Source organism: Mesoplodon bidens (assembly GCF_964165515.1).
Source record: "Mesoplodon bidens genome assembly, chromosome: 9".
In the NCBI taxonomy this organism is placed as follows: domain Eukaryota; kingdom Metazoa; phylum Chordata; class Mammalia; order Artiodactyla; family Ziphiidae; genus Mesoplodon; species Mesoplodon bidens.
In genome coordinates this window covers 38,513,757-38,533,787 of record NC_138166.1, presented here as the reverse complement: position 1 = coordinate 38,533,787, position 20,031 = coordinate 38,513,757, and the positions used below count along the sequence as shown (strand labels likewise).

General features: G+C 35.0%; 1 protein-coding gene across 6 annotated transcripts in view; it reads right to left on the bottom strand.

Annotated features, from left to right (window-relative positions):
- Positions 1–20,031, bottom strand: part of AGMO (alkylglycerol monooxygenase) — a 344,244-nt gene that overhangs the window by 239,976 nt on the left and 84,237 nt on the right. The window lies entirely within an intron of this gene.

The window sequence follows — 20,031 nt, the reverse complement described above, 5'->3', positions numbered from 1 at the left end:
ATTTTCACTGAACACTACGTAAATTGCCCTCATACTGTCTTGAGATTCATATATACCTAAAGGATAGTTGCTTGCCTTTTCTACAGCAAATGTGCCACCTAAGTGGCACACTTAGGTGTGCCACTTAAGTATATGGAATATATAACCACCTAAGTATATGGAATTTCAGAAAACAAGCCCACATTTTTCATTCTGCCTTCATTTTTCATTTCCTACCAGAATTACAGATCAAAATGCCATATATTCTGTTTTAGTAAAAGAAAGTATGCTCTTAGCTAAACTAACTTATATTTTGTCCTTTGCTACAAATACGAGATAGAATTAACCATATGATGTGATAACTGTATCTCTGCCAGTATAGATTAGAAATTTAAAATCTTTTAGGCTTGGATGCATGGGAACTGAACAGTGAAACCAGAAGTGGAAATATTGAGTTATTGGTCTCTGCAGCTGCCATATATTCAGAGTTAAAATACATGGCACATGGCAGAACAATTTGTTAGAAATTTTTAAAATGAAAAGCATGGATAAACGGAGATATAGACATAGATATAGTCAATCTGGGTGGACTTCTTCTTGGCCATTCATTTAGGAAACGAAAGGTCTATGGACAATCTATGTAGGGAGTTACCAAATAAAATGTGCAGAAGAGTTTTGGTAAACAAATGAGATATAAGAAAGACTTAGTTCTGTGAGAATGAGATTATGAACAGGATTATGAATACATAGCTCTATCAGAAGTCATTTCTATTAAAGTCATATATTTTCAAGTGGGGCAAGTATTTTCACAAACCATCAGTTTATATCTAACTTAGATCCTGACTGGTTTCACATTTTAATCATTTTAATTGTTCCTAGTGATGACCCTGTGTTTCTACCCTAGCAATGAAGGAAATTGTTCTTACACAAATGAAAACTACTTCACCATAATGATCTCTAACTTCCCAAGCATAATCTCTGAAATAACCTAGAACCTAAATCTCTGGTTTGCTGACTAGCCTATATAGCTATAAATAAGAGAGATACAAAGAATCCCATGGCACTTGAAATCTTCGGATGTTGTGTGGAATATTATTAAGAGGTAATAAATTTGATGAATCTCCTAAATCCTTTAAAATTTCTTACAGATTGAACATCTGAAGTAATCTAAACACCATTTTCTCTTTAGAACATACCATTATTGAACATTTCAGAATCTGTCACATAAAAACTTCATTACAAATAAAAACACTACTTTGTTGGACCTTTCAGGATTTGTTTTAAAAAATTCATCATAATGTATCCATGTTATGAGTTCACAAGTGGATGAGCTAATCAGATGGGGTTTAATTAGAGGGTAATAATATGCATTGGAACTACCTCCTTATAATCTCCACAGAAGCTAAATGGTGGAACAAAGAATCCATGAGGGTGGAGGTTAAAGACCTGTCTCTATAGTTGTTTTAAAAGCATTTACTTCCTATCACAAACGTGTGTAACACAAGCCTTCATTCAATGAAGTACAGCTGTATAAACAAGGTGCAGTAACTGGATCCCACTGCCTTACCTCTGTCACTTTTCAGAATTGGGAAAAACAAGAAGAAATTTTTTTTCCACAGTCTATATTCAGTTTACTTGAAGTAAATTATCTTCAAAGGTGGTTAAAAAAATACATTTTATAAAAAATTGTCCCCACAGTTTTTTAGTAAATAAAATGAGAAAAAGTTAATAGTACATTTATATACATGTTCATCTTCCCTAATACTTGAATTGATGAGTTGTCTGTTCTAAGGAAGAAAACCAAATGTTAAAGAGAAAAAATTGATATTATCACAATAGACTTCTGTGAAAAAATATTAATAAAATTATAAGTTGTCAACAATAATAATTTTCTTTTTCTATAAGAAAAAATTATTGATTTTCTAAGCATATGATATGTTATTATGGCTTTTTAATGATATTAGAAATAATAATGCTACTTTCCAGTGCCAAAATATAGATTTCTTTACATATATTTTATTAATACATTGACCAATCATTCAATTTGTTTGGCCAAAATTTAATGTAATATGTGTGTTTGTATGTATGTTATATTCTTGAGTTTGTTACCTTGTTTCTATTTTTTTGTAAATTAAGGTACAACTTACATACAGTGAAATCCATCCCTTTTGATATTTAGTTCTATGAGTTTTTACCAAACAAACACCACTGTGTAATCACTGTCACAATCAAGATAAGATATGGAACAGTGTTGATCACCCCTAAAAGTTCCCTGTTCCACTTTGTGTATGGCAGCCTGACTCTACCATGGCTCCCAGATTCAGATGATGAGATTCTGGACTTTGAACTGATAGTGTAATGGGATGAAATGTTTAGGACCTTGGGAGAGGTGAGTGTGTTTTGAATGTGAGAGAAATAAGAATCCATGGGATCCAGAGGATTCCTATAGGAGGCGGCCTCTAAGATGGCACCCAGTGATTCTTGCCTACTGGTGTTCAACCCCCTGCATAAACCCACCCCTTGGGTGTGGGCTGGATTTTATGACTCCCTTCTAGTAAATGTAATTTTGGCAAAGGTGATGGGATGTCACTTCTGATATTAGGTTATAAAAAGACTGTGGCTTATGTCTTAGGTGCTTTCTCTTGTACTCTCATATACTCTGTCTGAGCAAAGTCACCTGCTGTGTTGTGAACTGCCCTTTGGAGAAGCACATATGACAGGGAACTAGGAGAGGCCTCAGGTTAACCAGTTAGCAAGGAACTAAGCTCCTCAACCCAAACTCCACAAGAAACTGAATCCCACCAACAATCATGTAAGTGAATTTGGAAGCTGATCCACCCCCACTTGAGTCTTCAGATAACACTACAGCCAGCAGACAGCTTAACTGCTTAACTACAGCCTCATGAAAGACCTTGTGCCAGAAGCACTGATCTAAGCTGTGCACTGATTTCTGACCTACAGAAGCTGTGAGTGAAGCCACGGATGTGTTACAAAGCAGTAGAAAATTAATACCGTGGTCAATTCTCCTTGACCTCACTCTCAGTCCCTAGTATCCACGGATTTGGTTTCTTTCACTTAGCATAATGTATCACAGATTCCTCCATTTTGCTGTGTTTATCAGTAGTTTGTCCCCTTTTTTGCTGAGTAGTATTGCATTTGTATGGATGTACCGCAGTTTTTGTTTTGTTGTGTTTTGATCCACTTAGTAGTTGAACATTTCAAGTGTTTCCAGTTAAAAATAAAAATAAATTAAAATAAAATAAAGCAATTAAAAATAAAGCATCTATAAATTTTCTAGTATAGTTTTCATGTGAACATAAGTTTCATTTCACTTTGGCACATACTCAGGAGTGAGATTACTGAACTGTATGGGATGTTTACATTAGGTTGTCAAAAACTGTCAAAACGTTTTCCAAACTGACTGTGCCATTTTGTATTACCACCAGCAGTATATGAGAGTTAAATTTGCTACACATCTCTGACAGCACTTGACATTATTAATTTTATTTTTATTTCTTTATATGATAACATTCTAATAGGTGTGTATTATTATCACATTGAAATTTTAATTTGCTTCTCTGCAATAGCGAATGACAATGATTACCTCTCCATGTGCTTATTTGCCATTTATATGTCTTCTTCTCTATTCAAAATTAGTGCCCACAGTTTAATTCGGTTGTTTTTTTATTATTGAGTTTTGAGATATCTTTATATATTCTTCACACAAATATTTCCTCCCAGTCTGCGGTTTGACTTTTCATTTTTTTACAGTACCTAATGGAGAACACTGGGTTTTAATTTTGATGAAATCCAATTTATATACTCGAGAGTTATATTTAAAGATATTTTTAGTGTGTATAAGAACAGAGGTTACTTCCAAGAAACTTTTCAGAATGAGGACAAATTTGTAAGCAGAGTTAACTTGTAATTTAGAAGCTAACAGATTCTATATGTACTATACATCTAAAGTATATCTAAATAAGTCTCTTGTCATTACTTGTCACCTATGAAATGGAGAGAAATAATTCTTTAGGTTAATCTGAGACACAAACAAGGTCTACAAGGAATTTTTACAGCTATATGATAGCTATTTAATCTTCAGTAGTGGACAGGAAGTCTTGGGGCATCCTGGGGGTGATGATTTTGCCCTCACTCATAATTTGGAAAACCTTCGAGTTATGAAGGAAAAAATGTTCAGGCATAGTTGCAAAATGTTGGTGTTTGCACCAAGAAAGGCATGTTAGTAACACTTGATGGAACATTTAACATATTGTGTGGTAACTATGGAACATGAGAACTGCAAGGAGTTTATGAGGTTACTTAGTTCAAATTCTTTATTTTATAAGTAATAAAAATGAAATTAAAAGGGAGAGGGGAAAAAGTTTCATTAAAGGAGAGAAAGCTTTTTAAAATTTTGTCTCTCTCTCTCTCAACAGTGATTTATTTGATGCATTCATTCCCCTCTTGGAGTTTTATTTCTCCTTCAGAAATGGAGGTGACTGGGACCAACTATTCTGTGAGCCCCAGATGACATGTATTTGGTAATTTCCAATAAGTAAAGGACATTAAGGAGCTCAACACACATTATTAAATGATGGTGCTAAACCTCTTGAATTGGAGCTACTGCTTACTGCCTTTTGCAGGAAATCTAACACTACAAAACACTGAACTAGTCTATTTTTGAATAAAAACAAATGTCACTCTGAATTTGAAAATATCAGTACCAGGTATAAGTGAATCCTTTAAAAATTTGGTCCATCTCTTTCCAACAGATAAGCACGATTGATAAATGATTTCAAAAAAGTAACTGAACTAAGCAATCAAAATATTAGTAACAGACTTGAACTGTCAAAGTAAAGTCTAAATGGAAAATTTAATAGCTGGTGAAACAACAAAGAATATACCCTCATTGAATGCATTGATGATGACATCATCAATTTTGTCATCACAATTTCATTCACTTCCTATAGCAATAAATCAAAGTGATGATAAAATTGATATTTCTAATTCATTCAGTGAATAAAGATTGATAGTCTTTATTGAGTATTTTTTTCTAATCTGTCCTTTGCCCACTTAATACCAAAACATAAATGACTAAGTATATCTAAAAATGTCAAATCAATGAGAATAAAATTGATAAACTGGCTGTACCTCCATATTTTTGTTCAACACATTTTGCATATATCCAGATGTTCAGCATCATAGAAACCAGTCATCTGAAGGACTAACCAAATTTTCACTTTTTATCTATACATTTGGCAACATGTAGATATTAAATCATTTCTCTAGAGGAGGTAAGAAATGATGGCTCTAAAATTGTCACAAACACTAAACTGTCTCTGTAATCTTTCTAGCAATCACAACTTTAATACTTCTTTAAAATTTATGTTCACATGGAAGTCTTTAAAAACTAGCATGCAGAATTTTAAAAGACTAGTTCTCCGTTCATATGTTTAAATTCTTTCAAAATTTAAACAAAAAATTGGGCTTCCCTGGTGGCACAGTGGTTGAGAGTCCACCTGCCGATGCAGGGGACACGGATTCGTGCCCTGGTCTGGGAAGATCCCACATGCCGTGGAGCGGCTGGGCCCGTGAGCCATGGCCGCTGAGCCTGCGCGTCCGGAGCCTGTGCTCCGCAATGGGAGAGGCCACAACAGTGAGAGGCCCGCGTACCGCAAAAAAAAAAAAAAAAAAAAAAGAAGAAGAAAAAGAAAAAAATTTAAACAAAAAGTAAAAGAAGATACAGCTTTTTAGTATGAAGCAAAAATAAATCCTTAAGAATGTATATCATCTTTTCAATCAAAACTTCCATTTCTATACAATGCAAAAGCAAGAAAAATTATGATGCTTATTATTGTTATCTGGACGAAATGTTAAAATTAATTGAAGATATAAAAGAATGTTATTTCCACCTACCATATCCACTATCAATAAAAATGAAAAATGTGATTTTAAAATTTCAGAATTTTGAGACGTCCATAGTTAGTTCAATTGTATTCTATTTTAAATCCATTTCGGAAAGTCTAAAAAATTAAGATTATATTTGATAAGATTTCATTTAAATTGTGTATTTTTTTTAAAATAAGGATTTATTTAGCACTAATTTATTGAATCCCTACTATGTATATCTTTGTGGATATTCTGATAGATAAAAGCATGCAATCAATCAAACAAACAAAAAACGTCCCTCAAAGAACCTACAACTAAATAGAAGCAAAAGAAAGATATACAAAGAACTCATTGATACAGGAAACTTTTACATCCCTTAAAATAAAAATAATTCTGTGTAAATTATACATGTCCTGTATCACTTTGTAGTTATTGTTTCCTAACAACTTTTGAAAGATTATTATAACCAAGGCTTCCATGAAATATAAGAAGACATTAGGCTTCCCTGGTGGCGCAGTGGTTGGGAGTCCGCCTGCTGATGCAGGGGAGCGGGTTCGTGCCCCGGTCTGGGAAGATCCCACATGCCGCGGAGCGGCTGGGCCCGTGAGCCATGGCCGCTGAGCCTGCGTGTCCGGAGCCGGCTCTCCGCAGCGGGAGAGGCCACAGCAGTGAGAGGCCCGCGTACCACAGAAAAAAAAAAAAAAAAAAAAAGAAGACATTAGCTTCACTCTGTCTGACAGATTAAGTGACCCCTTCCCTACCTGTCTTTCTATATGTCTATTCTCCACATTTTCTAGAAATGAGATTTTACAATATCTCATACAATTTAAATTTGGGTCATTGCCTACTTGCCTAATGGTTAGAAATGCTATGAGTTCCTCCTTGACTTTACTCAAAGATGAGGCTGATTAATGATAATAAAAATAACAACAGCAATGATTGTAAACACACAAAAGTGCTTATCATGTTCTAGGGGATATTTTAAACACATTATATGTATTAATTCATGTATTATCTAGAACTATACTAGAGGTAGATGTTTGTAGTTTTCCTTTTATAAATGAGGAAAGGGATATATGAGATTTTATAACTTGCATAAGTAATGATTATTTTTATTACATATTAATAATTTTATCATTGGCAGAAACCATATTTTCTAGCCCCACTGCCCCTCAGTGGGTTTGTGTGTCTGATTCTCAATGATGCAGAGTGAGTATAAATAATGTGTGTCACCCTGGGCAGGGGTTGAGAACTGGTGTGATCCTTTGCACTCTCTCTGTTCCCCTCCAACTGCCAGACAGGATATTCAGTGGAGGACGCTGAGGCCTTAGGGTATGCAAAGAAACCAGACAGAAGGATCTTGGCTATCTGACTATCAGTGTAGAATAGAAAGTTCCCACTGACCCTTATTTAACCAGGATGCGAATGAGAAATAAATCTGTTGTGCTAAATCACTGGGATTTGTTATCGCTCAATGAACTTATTCCCCACTAGTCATTTTTGCTCTTAATACATAGGAATATGATGCAAAACCCCCCAATATCAGTGACCTTATTACAGATCTATGTACTCTATCACTCAGTGTTTCCTATGGACTGACTTCTATGAGGAAAGCACTTCATAGCATACTGGGTACCTGTGTTTCTAAAAGCAACCTCCAACTAGCATAGCTCAAAGTAACGTATTTTCTTATCAATAGCCTTCCAAAATGAGAGCTTCAAAGAAATGCTTAAGGCTCCACGGAAAGACAGAGTAGAAAGAAATAGTAGTGCATTTACATATGAAAGTAGAGAGAGTTCTACTTTGCAGTCTACTCCATCTCTCAGAGTAGACTAAGCTTTATTGTAGGTTGTCAGTCCATATAATCTCTGCAACACTTCCAACCCATGAGATAAACTGGTTGTCTACTAGCTTAAGAATAAAATGGTAATTTTTGACTTTACTGTCCATTCTATTAGAAGGTTATAGGCTGCCTGAAAAGAATGCTGTAACAGTTTGATGTCATGAACACTCTTCCTTCTCTAAGCTCCATCATTCTCCATTTATATCCCTCTGCTCCTAGCCATTTTGGGTGTTGATACTTGCCAAGACTAAATATTCACCTAGAGTTCTCTTCTTTCTATTCAGATTGATATTACCTCGGCCCTAGGCCATGGGCCAAGTAATTTGCTAGAGAATCCTGATTATATCCTTGGTAATGCATGGAAGGAGTTCTTCCTCACTCAATAGAAAAAGTGTTATTGAACTAAAGTATTAAGTGGCTTGAAAACTGACATTTCCAGAAGTACAACAGACTAGTGAAGAGAGATTTTTGGTTAAGGGAGATTCCCATACCTTTCAACCATGTGGAAAATAAGCTGTGTTTATAGGAAAACTATCCCTCTCTGCAAAAGTTGGCAGAATTAAATACAAATTCTTTGAAATAAAAGTTATCAGTATTACATTTTAAAACAATTATGAATTTGACAATTTTTATGTCTCATGAAGGTCACTTACCCATTTAATAAAACCAAATTCTAGTGCATGTGGGTCCTGGTTAGCAACAGCACAGTAATATCATGGTTTAGGTTTTGGGGGCTGTTAGTGATTTTATCATGAGATTTCCAATATATTCAGATTCTAAGGAATCCACATGCTTTACATAGAATAAAAGCAAGAAACCTTCCAGAGGATTTAATGACATATATTTGGCATTCCTAATGACCTAACTAGCACAATCTGGGGGCAGAAATCATGGGAGAAGAGCTGTCTTTATGTCAATAGAGTTAGCTAGGATTGGCAAGCACTCCTTCTGTGCAGCATGCTCGCCTGTGGTGAGACCCAGTGAACTTCTGCTGTATTATGTTTGGAATAATGATTTCTATAATTTGTCTCCACAAGTCACAGAATCCAAGAACAAATTAACCCCCAAAGTTTGAAAGGAGAGCAACGTAAGGAAGTGAACAGGAAAGCAAAACAACCAGGGATTGTCAGGAAAAGACAGGAAAGCAGGAAAAAATGGCACTAAAACCACTAGTTAGAAGGTGGCTGCAATCTGTCTTTATTCTCCCTCTATTAAGCCTCCTGAGTGGATACAGATTACCCCTGTCAACAGCAACAAAACCTACCAGGATCTCTTTGACAATAATAAGGGCTTTCTATTGGTCTTACCATTTACCTTTGTGTTCTGAAACTAATTTTTACTGCTTCATAGCAAACGAGTTAGAAGCTTGGAAGACTACTGAATTTGCAAGAAATGCGATGGTGTCCAATGAAGGTGCCAGAGTGAATCAGCACTGGATGTCCCAACTGGAACAGGTCAGTCTATCCTTTGTGAATGGTTTCATTCTGACATAGATTAGCATTGTCCCTGATCTTTGAGGAACCAATCTGCATCTGATAGATTTCGTTCTACACATTTGTTCCTCACTCTGTTATTATCATTTGCTGATACATCATAGAACTGAATGTTATTTGTTACTGTGATGAGTTACTTTGCCCTTTCCTCTGTTCCCTGTAAAGTAAATGTATGTCTGAAATCTGAATATATGTCTGGTTTAAAAGGGAGGTTATCAATGACTACTGAGTCTCACTACTATTTGAGGAAGACGTCTTGGAATATTCTTTGGCCATTGAGAGATGGAAGCGGTTGTGCAGGACCATATCCCCCATTATTCTAATAGACAAAACTTCATATTCTACCTCCTAAGTCCCCAACCATGACTCCACTGCTACATGACCTTCAAACCCAAATGCTATTTGTTAAATGAATTTACTGTTTTGTGCCCATGCTTCTTCTTTCTGTTTCTGACCTTGTAATATGACTACTGTACCTTTGATTATTCCTTTTCCCTCCCTCCGGCCCCCACCAAGACTCCCCAACTGACTGCCATCAATCCACCGAATCACCTGATTTTTTCCTTTCCTCTCTCATACCTGCTGTCCTGGATTAAGGCCTCATTGCCTCGGTACAACCAGAAAATATTCACTGTGTGATATCTATGTGTAAGATACTCTGCCCTTATATCACTCACAATCTAGTGCAGGTCAGCAAACTGACATCACAGGCCAAACACCAGCCCACAAACTGCTTTGTACAGTCAACAAGCTAAGAATAGTTTTTACATTTCCAAATGACAAATAAAATCGGAAGAGTAACAGTTTGTGACACATGAAGAGTACATGAAAAAATATGTATCTTCCTCTTTTTTTCTCTCATGTACCCTCCATTCTCTGGGCATCTTGAACACCCGCAACCCTTTCCTGGTCCCGTCTTTGTGTGAACTGTCAAAATATTCTTCATCTTTCAAGAATAACTGCATGTGTCATTTTCTTCAGGAAATCATATTCAGCCCTCCCAGCTACAATTATTGTATAATCCTTATTACTCCTTGGCCTCTAATGTCACAGATAACTCTACTATTTTACATCCTCCCCTATTTTATGAGCTACTTAATTTGAGGGATTAATTTGTCCATTGTTGTATTTTCCACAGCACCTATTATCTTTGTATAGTAGATCACTAATGTATTTTCTTTTCTATGCTTACCAAATAAAAGTGTTTCATTTGAATAATCAATAACCAAATAAATAACTATTGATTTTATTTGCTAAATACATGTATTTTCATTAGTAAAATCAATACTTTAAAATTTTTTCTTTTTCCTTCCCACTGATTCCATCTCCCTAATTTCAGTCATATCTAAACATCCCATTTTGTAAAACATGAACCCTTGGCTTCCCCTTTCCTTAATTTGTTTTTATCTCAAACATCTTAAAAGAGCAGATTATTTACTTACTTACCTCGCATTCATTCTTAAGCTCATTGTTAATATCACTTAGTTCTCTCCAAAATCATTATTGGCCTCTTTTCTTGCCAAAACTAAAGACCTCATTTTAGACGTCATCCTATTTGAACTTTCTGAAACATATGACCATTGCTTCTGTTTGAAACTCTTTTATTCTGGCTTTAGTGACACCCCTTGCTCCCAGTTTTCCTCTTTATTCATCCAGATGCAATTCCCTGACTTCTTCCCTGATTCTCACCCACCTTAAAGGGACCAACTCTTGTTTTCCTTTACCCCTCACTCTCACTGTTTTTCATGGTGTGCTACCACCAATGACTTCAAGAATCACTGATGCAAAAATTGATGGCTCCCAAATCCTCCAGTCTACAGGTTTCCATGGACTCTGGGTCTGAATTCCTTTTAAGAATTCTATACATATTGTGCCCTGAGTCTATCTCATGGTCTTACTTTCTGTCCCCTGTTGCCCTTCTTTCTTAATGGCATTACTACCACCTTGGCCATCCAGGCAAGGGAGATGACAGCCAGGGAAGGTCTCAAAGCAGAACTAGATCTCAGTGCTTTTTTGTATCCTTCTGCCCTCTCTTTTGATATTTATGCAATGTTTAGCACATGATCAGGACAAAACCCAGTATCACTAAATGAATAAATTTTTTAAGTGACTCCACATTAGTTTGTGATATTGTCTTCTAATACATGGTAGCAAACAGGCCTAAAAGTTGGTTTTATTACTAATAGGAACAACCATATATATAAAAAATATAAAGAGAAAAGTGGAATGGCAAAGGTAACATAGAAAAACATTATTATTTGTGAAAGTCAACAATAAAATGTAAGATTCTTTCCTCAAAGACTTGACATTTTAGGAAAAATCCATAAGGAACAGTATATGAAGAAACTCAAAAACTATTTGACACTAACTCTAAAATAATGAGACAGCTTTTATACTACAGAAAATTTTCCTCTAATTCATCAAGGTATTTTAAATATTATTAAATGGTGTATTACTGCCCCTCTAGTCCTGAAGTTAGAACATCAAACTGGGAGCCTGTCCACCTGGATGCTGTTTACAGATTTCTTAACCATCTGCAAGAAGTCATGACTAGAGCTATCTCACCTGCTTACAGTTAAGCTTACCTTATCATGAAGTTAATCTTTACTTGAACATATATATTTTTGATACACTTATGAGGTTGGGAGAATAGGAAGGTGATACAGCACTTTAGCATTATTTTTTTTCAGAAGCCTCAAACATTAAAAAAAAAAATCAAAGAATATGGCTACACAAAACTCCCTAAAAATTTTCAAATTCCCAAATGGAAAACAAAGATATTGTCAAAACACAAAGGGCAATCCCCGTGGTTTTGCTGCTAGGTAACCCACACTTGCTCGTGATATCCAAAGGAAGTTAAGGGTTCCACGCACTCCTCTCGCCCTTTCTTCTGCCATTCCAAATATGTGTGGTTGTTCTGTGAACTGAACTTAATTCTACCCCGTCAAATAAAAAGGACCAGATATTTTATTGAAAAAATACTCTTTCCTAAGGGGACCATTATATTTCAATATAATTTTGAAAACAAGTTGTTGGAAAAGTTTTATAATGTCATTAGTATGTGGAACTGTTATTTTTAAAGTTATTTTGCAAGCAATGAAGATCAATTAAATAGGTTCCAGATAAAAGGTCATGAAGCAAAATATTACCAAAGTTTAAGGCACACGTGGAACATTTCTCAGCACAATCTAACACCCAGGAGTCCACAATAACTGGCCTTGATCTCTGAGCTTTGCAGTGCAGTGTGAATTTAAGCAGCCATAAATCTATTAGCAGATAACACGACAAATTCATGTAGGTCAAAACAATGATTTGAACACATTTTGCCTAGTAATTCCCTCTTTTCTTGTGATCATCTTGTCTGAAACTTTGTCAAATGGCCGAAAAATAAAAACCCCAGTTCTCCTCATGTTGCAGAGTTGCATAACGTGATTTCCTATAATGATGTCACGGTTGATGCAGTAGACCATGTGAAACAGATTAACTGTGACCAAATTAGCATTCTTTTGTAAGACCAGCTGATATGCACATGTAAAACATGAAACACCCTCATACTTTGAGAGGCAATTAAATGATTCTCAAACACTATGCTGCAAATAATTTAAACCTCATAAATATCTACCTTATAAAGTAGAGATTGCTTTTTATTTGTTTCTTTAAACAAGCATCATGACAACCTAAGTCATTTCAGTGCATTTTCATCTTTGGGAAACTTATTAGGAAAATGCTTTTCATGACAACCTAAGTCATTTCAGTGCATTTTCATCTTTGGGAAACTTACTAGGAAAATGCTTTGGTGGCACTTTTTTTTTTTTGGTTGGATAATGCCTCGTTTGTTCTTTTTAAAGAGTTCTTATGTTCATGTGTTCTCGGCTGTCTTCTGGAAAGATTGATGTCTGGTGTCACTGCTAGGAAGTGCAAACTGTTCAGCCTCACTGCAATCTATGTCCTCATCCTCTTGCTCCACAGGATACCACATACTTTGGCAGCCAACATTCAGAAGGGAAGTGCTTTAATGGTAATAAGTGATGCCAATGAAACCTTTCCCCCAATGCTCAAAACTTAGTGGTTGGAGGCTGAGGAACCAAATGGCGGGACTGAGGGGAATAAATGACCATGTTAGCTGAAAGGGACCAATGCTGTTTATCTAACCAATGGTAAAAGAGATTCGAAATTTCCTCTCTCATTAAACTTTTCACCAAAATATCATCCTCATGGTAGCCTGGGAGAATCTGGATCTATTTAAGGATGTCTTGACCCTCTTTTTCCAGACATAAGAGTTTAGTGATCAATTGTGTTAATAATAGCAATTGTCAGTGTGCTTTTTAGACGTAATTTCCACAGTATAACATGTTCCAGCTATACCTCCACCCCTATGGAGAGTCGAGCAATAGGAGGGAACCCTTGCAATGTAAGTAAAATGAAAGGAATTTATATAAGATGACATGAAACAGGTGTCTGAGACATGTTGAGCTCCTTAGTGCAAAAAAAAAAAAAAGTGCTATTGTGGAAGCAGTATGTTCAGAAGCTGTGTGATGGTGGCAAAGTCATTTAAATTGAAAGTCTGCAATGTTCTCATCTCAATGAGTGAGTGAGGGTATTGTTTTTCATGAAGAGCAATATGGCTACCTTTACAATATCAAGCAGAAATAGAATGTGGACTTTTCTTTATTACACATGAGTTGGATTCTGATTGATAGAAATGAGTTACTCATTTGATTGCCTCAGGTCACAAATGTAGTCAAAACCACCAAATCCAGTGAAAACAACTAACCACATGGTGATCTGACCTACCACATTGGTCTTATTATCTCCGTGCTTTAAGCAAATTACCTAATTCTTTGAACTGTCCAGTGAAATAGATATCCAGTTGTTTGCAAGCAAAACCAGTAAGCATAAAAACTCAAGTTGATCTTAACAGCCATGAGTGATTTCTCTAGTAGTTTAGATTGGTTTTTGTTTGTTTGTTTTAGTTTTTACCTAGGTCACTGGCAAGACTTTACCACAAGTAAAATTCCACCAGGTTTTTTATATTACTTTTGAATTAGGGACACCAAAAAGCAACCATAATAAAGAGTGGTGGGTAGTAAAGACTAAAAAGAAATGATTCTTGCAAGCAATTGTGAGGAGAGGTGAAGGTAGTTTGAAGGAGAAATGAAAGATAACATACATTGAAGAGTGAAAATGTGTAGAGCTCTAGGCAGATACTTGAGATTATCCTGGCTAAGCTTAACAATGAGTTAACTCTTATTTTCTTGCTGTTTTAAAGAATAGGAAATTGAGGAAACAACTTTTCAAGATCACAGCTACAAAGATGCAGAGTCAGAATCTGAATCCAGGACCATCTGGCCCCAGAGCCCACACTTTTTTCTGAGCTCTAATATAGGTACCTGCCCACAGCTCTGCATGACATAAAATGCACAGTGAGTGATGCCTAGTGCCTACTTTTAAAAGTTTGTTCTTTAGACAGAAAGAGAAGATAAAGACATTCATATGAAAAAGTAAATATTAGAAAATAGTAAACCACTAGTTGCGTAAACATTGCATATAATGGAGATCAGGGAAAGATAATATAGCTGAGACCTGATTAGTTAGGTTACATCCTCAGAAAAGGTTAGGGTTGAAGCTCTGCCTGAATGTTAAAATAATAATTTCTAGAAGGCTGGAGTTTAGTATATTAAGAGAGCAGCTTTCATTAAAAAAAAAATACATATATATATATATAATGCAAAATAATTGTTAGAGTATGCCTTCCTTTAAAACAAATCCAAAACAATGACATTGAGATTAACCCAACTGATGTATATTTTTTAGTTTTACAAAGTATTACTCGGTTTAAAAAAGGTAAAGTACTACTTGGTTTAAAAAATCATTTTTTTGGTATTTTTAGGAACTATTACTAATGTTCAAAGCAAAGAATACAAAATATGAACAAGTTAATAATGTTCCATTTAGGGAAAGGAAAAAATGGAATTCAAACATCACTTGTTTTAAATAAAGAAGGACCACTTAACATTTCATCACATCTTAAAAGCCCCTTTTCTCAAATTTTACAATAATTAGTTCTAAGACATAGACACTTAAATGAATTTCTGCTCAACTCTTTTTCCAATTTAATTTATGTAATCATGAAGCTTAATTTTTCTTTAAAAGCCTCTGAAGTTTTAGTAAAATATCACAGATGATTTCTATTATATCAACTAATTTTTTTTTTTTTCCGGTACGTGGGCCTCTCACTGCTGTGGCCTCTCCCGTTGTGGAGCACAGGCTCCGGACGTGCAGGCTCAGCAGCCATGGCTCACGGGCCCAGCCTCTCCGCGGCATGTGGGATCCTCCCGGACCGGGGCACAAACCTGTGTCCCCTGCATCGGCAGGCGGGCTCCCAACTGCTGCATCAACAGGGAAGCCCTCAACTAAATATTTTAAACTTCTATTTCAGTTAAATTTACTGAAAATACTATTTTTTCCTCAAAATATTTGCACTAATATTTTGAAATTTCACCAAAAATATTTATTTAAGTGTATTTACTTTAAAAAAAGAAAGGAAGAAAAGAACAAGTCCCTCTATGGAGTTTAGAGTGAGTATTTATGTAAATGAGATTATTTATCTTGGTTAATCTATTCACAACCACACACACATAAACACACACACACAAATACAAAGTGCCTGGTATTATTGTCAATGCACAAAGCTGTTGGATTCTGTACCTTTTTAGCCATAAAATGTGCTCCCAGCAATCAAATGCTCATGAGTATATGCTACTTTCTTTGGTTTTACTCAAAGGCCTATTGCTGGCCAATTCACTCTCCTTTAATAGAATGGACCCATTTGACAATTTTTTACTTTTATTTGAAAAATATATTTAGGAATCAAAACGTGAAATACTAAAAAGAAAATGAAACAAATTCTTTTATGCAACACTTTGGAATGGGCAAAAATAAAATTTGAACAAAAATAAAAAAATCTTCAATAGATAATGTTAACTATTGTTACTTGTTTAATTACAGTTTTTTCTTGCAGTGAAAGATGAAGCTAAATATGTTAGGAAAACTGTTTAGCATCAGATTTTACTATAAGAAGATAAAAATTTCAGCAAAGGATGTTTCAATCCTCTCAGCTGTTTTTAACCAGAATCGTAACTGGGCTCTTATAGCCTCTTCATCAGGGATAGCAAGCAATACTCTAGAGGGATACATACATTATTTTTAATGGAAAAGAAACCGGATATGATATAAAATTATTTTCACTGTAATGGAAGCTATAAGGCTTAAAGAAGACAATGCTTATAATTTATTGCCTATATTTTAACAAGGTAAGAGTGATTCTAATAATCTTTCTATAATAGGACACGAGGAGTTCTGGGTAATTAAATATTCTGGTTAACAGAGAAACACACTAATATGAATTATCCATTTTCAAAGAATTAGGCTAATAAAAATTGGCCACATGAAACTACAATGAGATAATTACATCTTTCTCTGTTGTTTCAAAAAATGTGTAACATTGAAGTGTCTCAGGACCATGTCACTGTTTCAGCAATGTTGGATGGCACATGTGCAGACAACATGTTTAGTGAGAGGCCCAGGGTTACAGAGAGCGTCACGCATTGCCTTTAATTTGATAACATTTATCTGTTATTATACTGTGTTGAATGGCTATGGGGATTTTTGTCCACCACTGAAAGAAAAGGGAACATTGACCTTGTGCTACTGATTCACAGCTGCTTCAAAACAAAATATTGTTAAACACTTTGAAATAGTATAAAGACATGAGTCTGTCTTTCCTTCCTTACTTTCAGTTTCCTTCATTTGTTCGTTCGTTTGCTCATTCCTTCCTTCTTTCCTCCCTCACTTTTTTCTTTCTTTCTTCCCCAAGGACCTCCTGGAGACCGCTCCTTCTTTATAACCTTTGACCTCTTGGTACTATGCTCTCAGACATGACTATAAGGGACCATTTCACTTTCAAAAGGGATACTTGAACATAGTAACACTCTAATCTATAGTAAGGGTTTTTCTCGTAATGCAAAAGGCACAAGACTTTAAATGCCTCAAATTCTAGTATAAACTAATGCAAATCATTACATTATTATTATATTATATTCCTTAATCATGTTTGGCTTCAGTTTCTTCATTAGAAGGACAATAGCATTTTGGCAAATGTTTGCAGGAGAGCATTGTATCAACAGGACTTTACATTCATTTGCACAAACACTCATGCTAGGAATAGGCTGGTTCTGATTTGGTATGGTACAGTCAAACAGTGGCTAGTAATAGCATTAGCCAGTAAAGTTGATATTTCTTTAAGAAATTGGAAATTTGAACAAAGGAAAGAGAGAGAGAGAGTGAGAGAGACAGAGAGAGGAAGAAAGAAAGAAAAAGAGAAGGAAAAAAGAAAGAAAAAAGAAAGGAGGAAGGAAGGGAGGGAGGAGAGAAGGAAAACAAAAATTGTAACCTGGTAATAGCCAAGTGTTAAATGTTATAGAGTTATTACAATGTTATTATCTAGGAACTAGAATCTTGACTCCCAATTTTCACTATCAGTTAAGGGTTAATATACTGCTTAATTTTGTACGTGAATCTCATAGCTTACTTTTGCCATATAAAAAATAAAAATTAAAATATTCCCCTTTGTATTTGATGTATATTATACAATTTGCATAAAACTTGCTTTTAGGATTTTCTTCTCCCAGTTATTAATTATTCTGTTCCTCCATGCTATCTCACCTGAATGACAGTTCTTGGGTACTCTTATTTCTTGATGTACATTTTTCTTATTTGCTTTCCTTAGAATATCACTATGACAAACCTCCATGTCACCTGGCCTCTGCCTGTGCTTGTTTTTTTATTCTTCTCACTGCAATATATGCAATCACTGGACATTATCAAGTTTTCACATAGAGAAGGAAAGTGAGATGCAGAGAGTGAGTAACTTACACAAAACAATTTGGCAACAAAACTAGACTAACAGTACAAATAATCACTTCTTACCTATGTGTAACAATTTATAGTGATCTACATACTTTACTATAGTTTATGTATTACGATCATATTCTCAACCAATCAACTATAATCTCAGTCTCTAAAATTTTTATTTCTGTGCTTTTCCCATATTTCATACTGGGTGTGGAATGCATTTTAAAGTATTCACCTTTTATCTCTCTGCCTGGACAATTCTATACTTTCTCAGTGGAATAAAATTCTATCAGAAGAAAATGCTCTAGTCATCTCACCCTCAACTCAGTTTAATTCAATAATTTTTTTCTGTGCAACCTCTATTTGCAAATCACTGTGTTCATCCTACGCACAAAATAACTCAAAATGGATCAAAATATAAGAACTACAGCTATAAAACTCTTGGAAGAAAACATAGGTGTATATCTCTGTGACCTTGGCTTAGGCAATATTTTCTCAGATATGATACCAAAGCCCAAGCAAGAAGAGAAAAACTAGATATATTGGCCTTAATTAAAAAGTAAAACATTTATGCATCAAAGGACTCTATCAAAAAAGTGAAAGACAACCCACAGAATGAAAGAAAATATTTTCAAGTCACATATCTGGTAAAGACCTAGTATCCAGAACATATAAAGAACTCTTGTAACTCAACAATAAGACAGATTATCTGATTTAAGTATGAGCAAAATATTTGAATAGACACTTCTCTCAAAAAGATATACAGAAGACCAATAAGCACATGAAAAGATGTTCAGCATCATTAGTCATAAGTGAAATGCAAATCAAAACCACAGTAAGATACCATTTCATACCTACAAAGATGGCTATAATTAAAAAAATGGACAATAACAAGTGTTAGTGAAAATGTGTAGAAATTAGAACACTCATACATAGCTGATGGGGATGTAAAGTCATTGCTGATGGGGATGTACAGCTGCTTTAGAAAACAGTTTAAAGGTTTCTCAAAAAGTTACATATAGAGTTACCACATGACCCTGTAATTATACTCCTAGATGTGTACTCAAGAGAATACACATGTAGAGAATATGTGCTTACACAAAAACTTACACTTACACACAAACATACACACATACCACAAACTTCCTCTCTTCACTTTCTCCCAAAAAGGTTGTTATCATTATTTTTGATAAAGAAATATTAAATGTGTATATTTTGTGACTTTGAAAATATTATGCACCACTGAGCTATGCAGCATATTATGAAATTTTCTTCTTCTTCCACATTTTGTTTACCTGAAATTTGCTTTTCTAGTTATCAGTAATTTATCCCCAAATTTTGCTGCAGAAAGATTCTCTTTTAATACATTCAAATATATCAGGTAGTCTATGAAAGTTCTCTTTTATTTTTCTTTTTGGATATAGTTCATGAAGACTTCAGGTCATCAGCTTCTTAATCCAGACTGATTGTTCTCAGATTGGCTTCATAGTTTTTGTCTGAGGACAACAAATTTGGAGTTTCCTTTAATGTCTCTCCCAGTGCATTTCCTATTTCCTAGATGCCACTTCTTCTTCCTCTTTCTTTAATTATTTTCTTCTCTTGATCACTTCTAGTCCACAGGAGGTAAGTTTTGATATCAGGCACATCTGAATATATTTTTATTCTATTCACATACTTGATTGATAGTTGCTTAGGTATATGATTTCAGGTTGGGAATGATTTTTTTCTTCAGAATTTTGAACACATTGATATACTAGCCCCTAGCATCTAGGTGCTGGTGAGAAATTTCATGCCATTTTTATCCCATCACCATTGGATGACTGAACTGATTTGTTCACCTTTCTGCAGGAAGTTAGTGTATATTTTTATCCCTAATGTTCTGAAATTTCATAATGAAGTGTTTAAGTATGATTG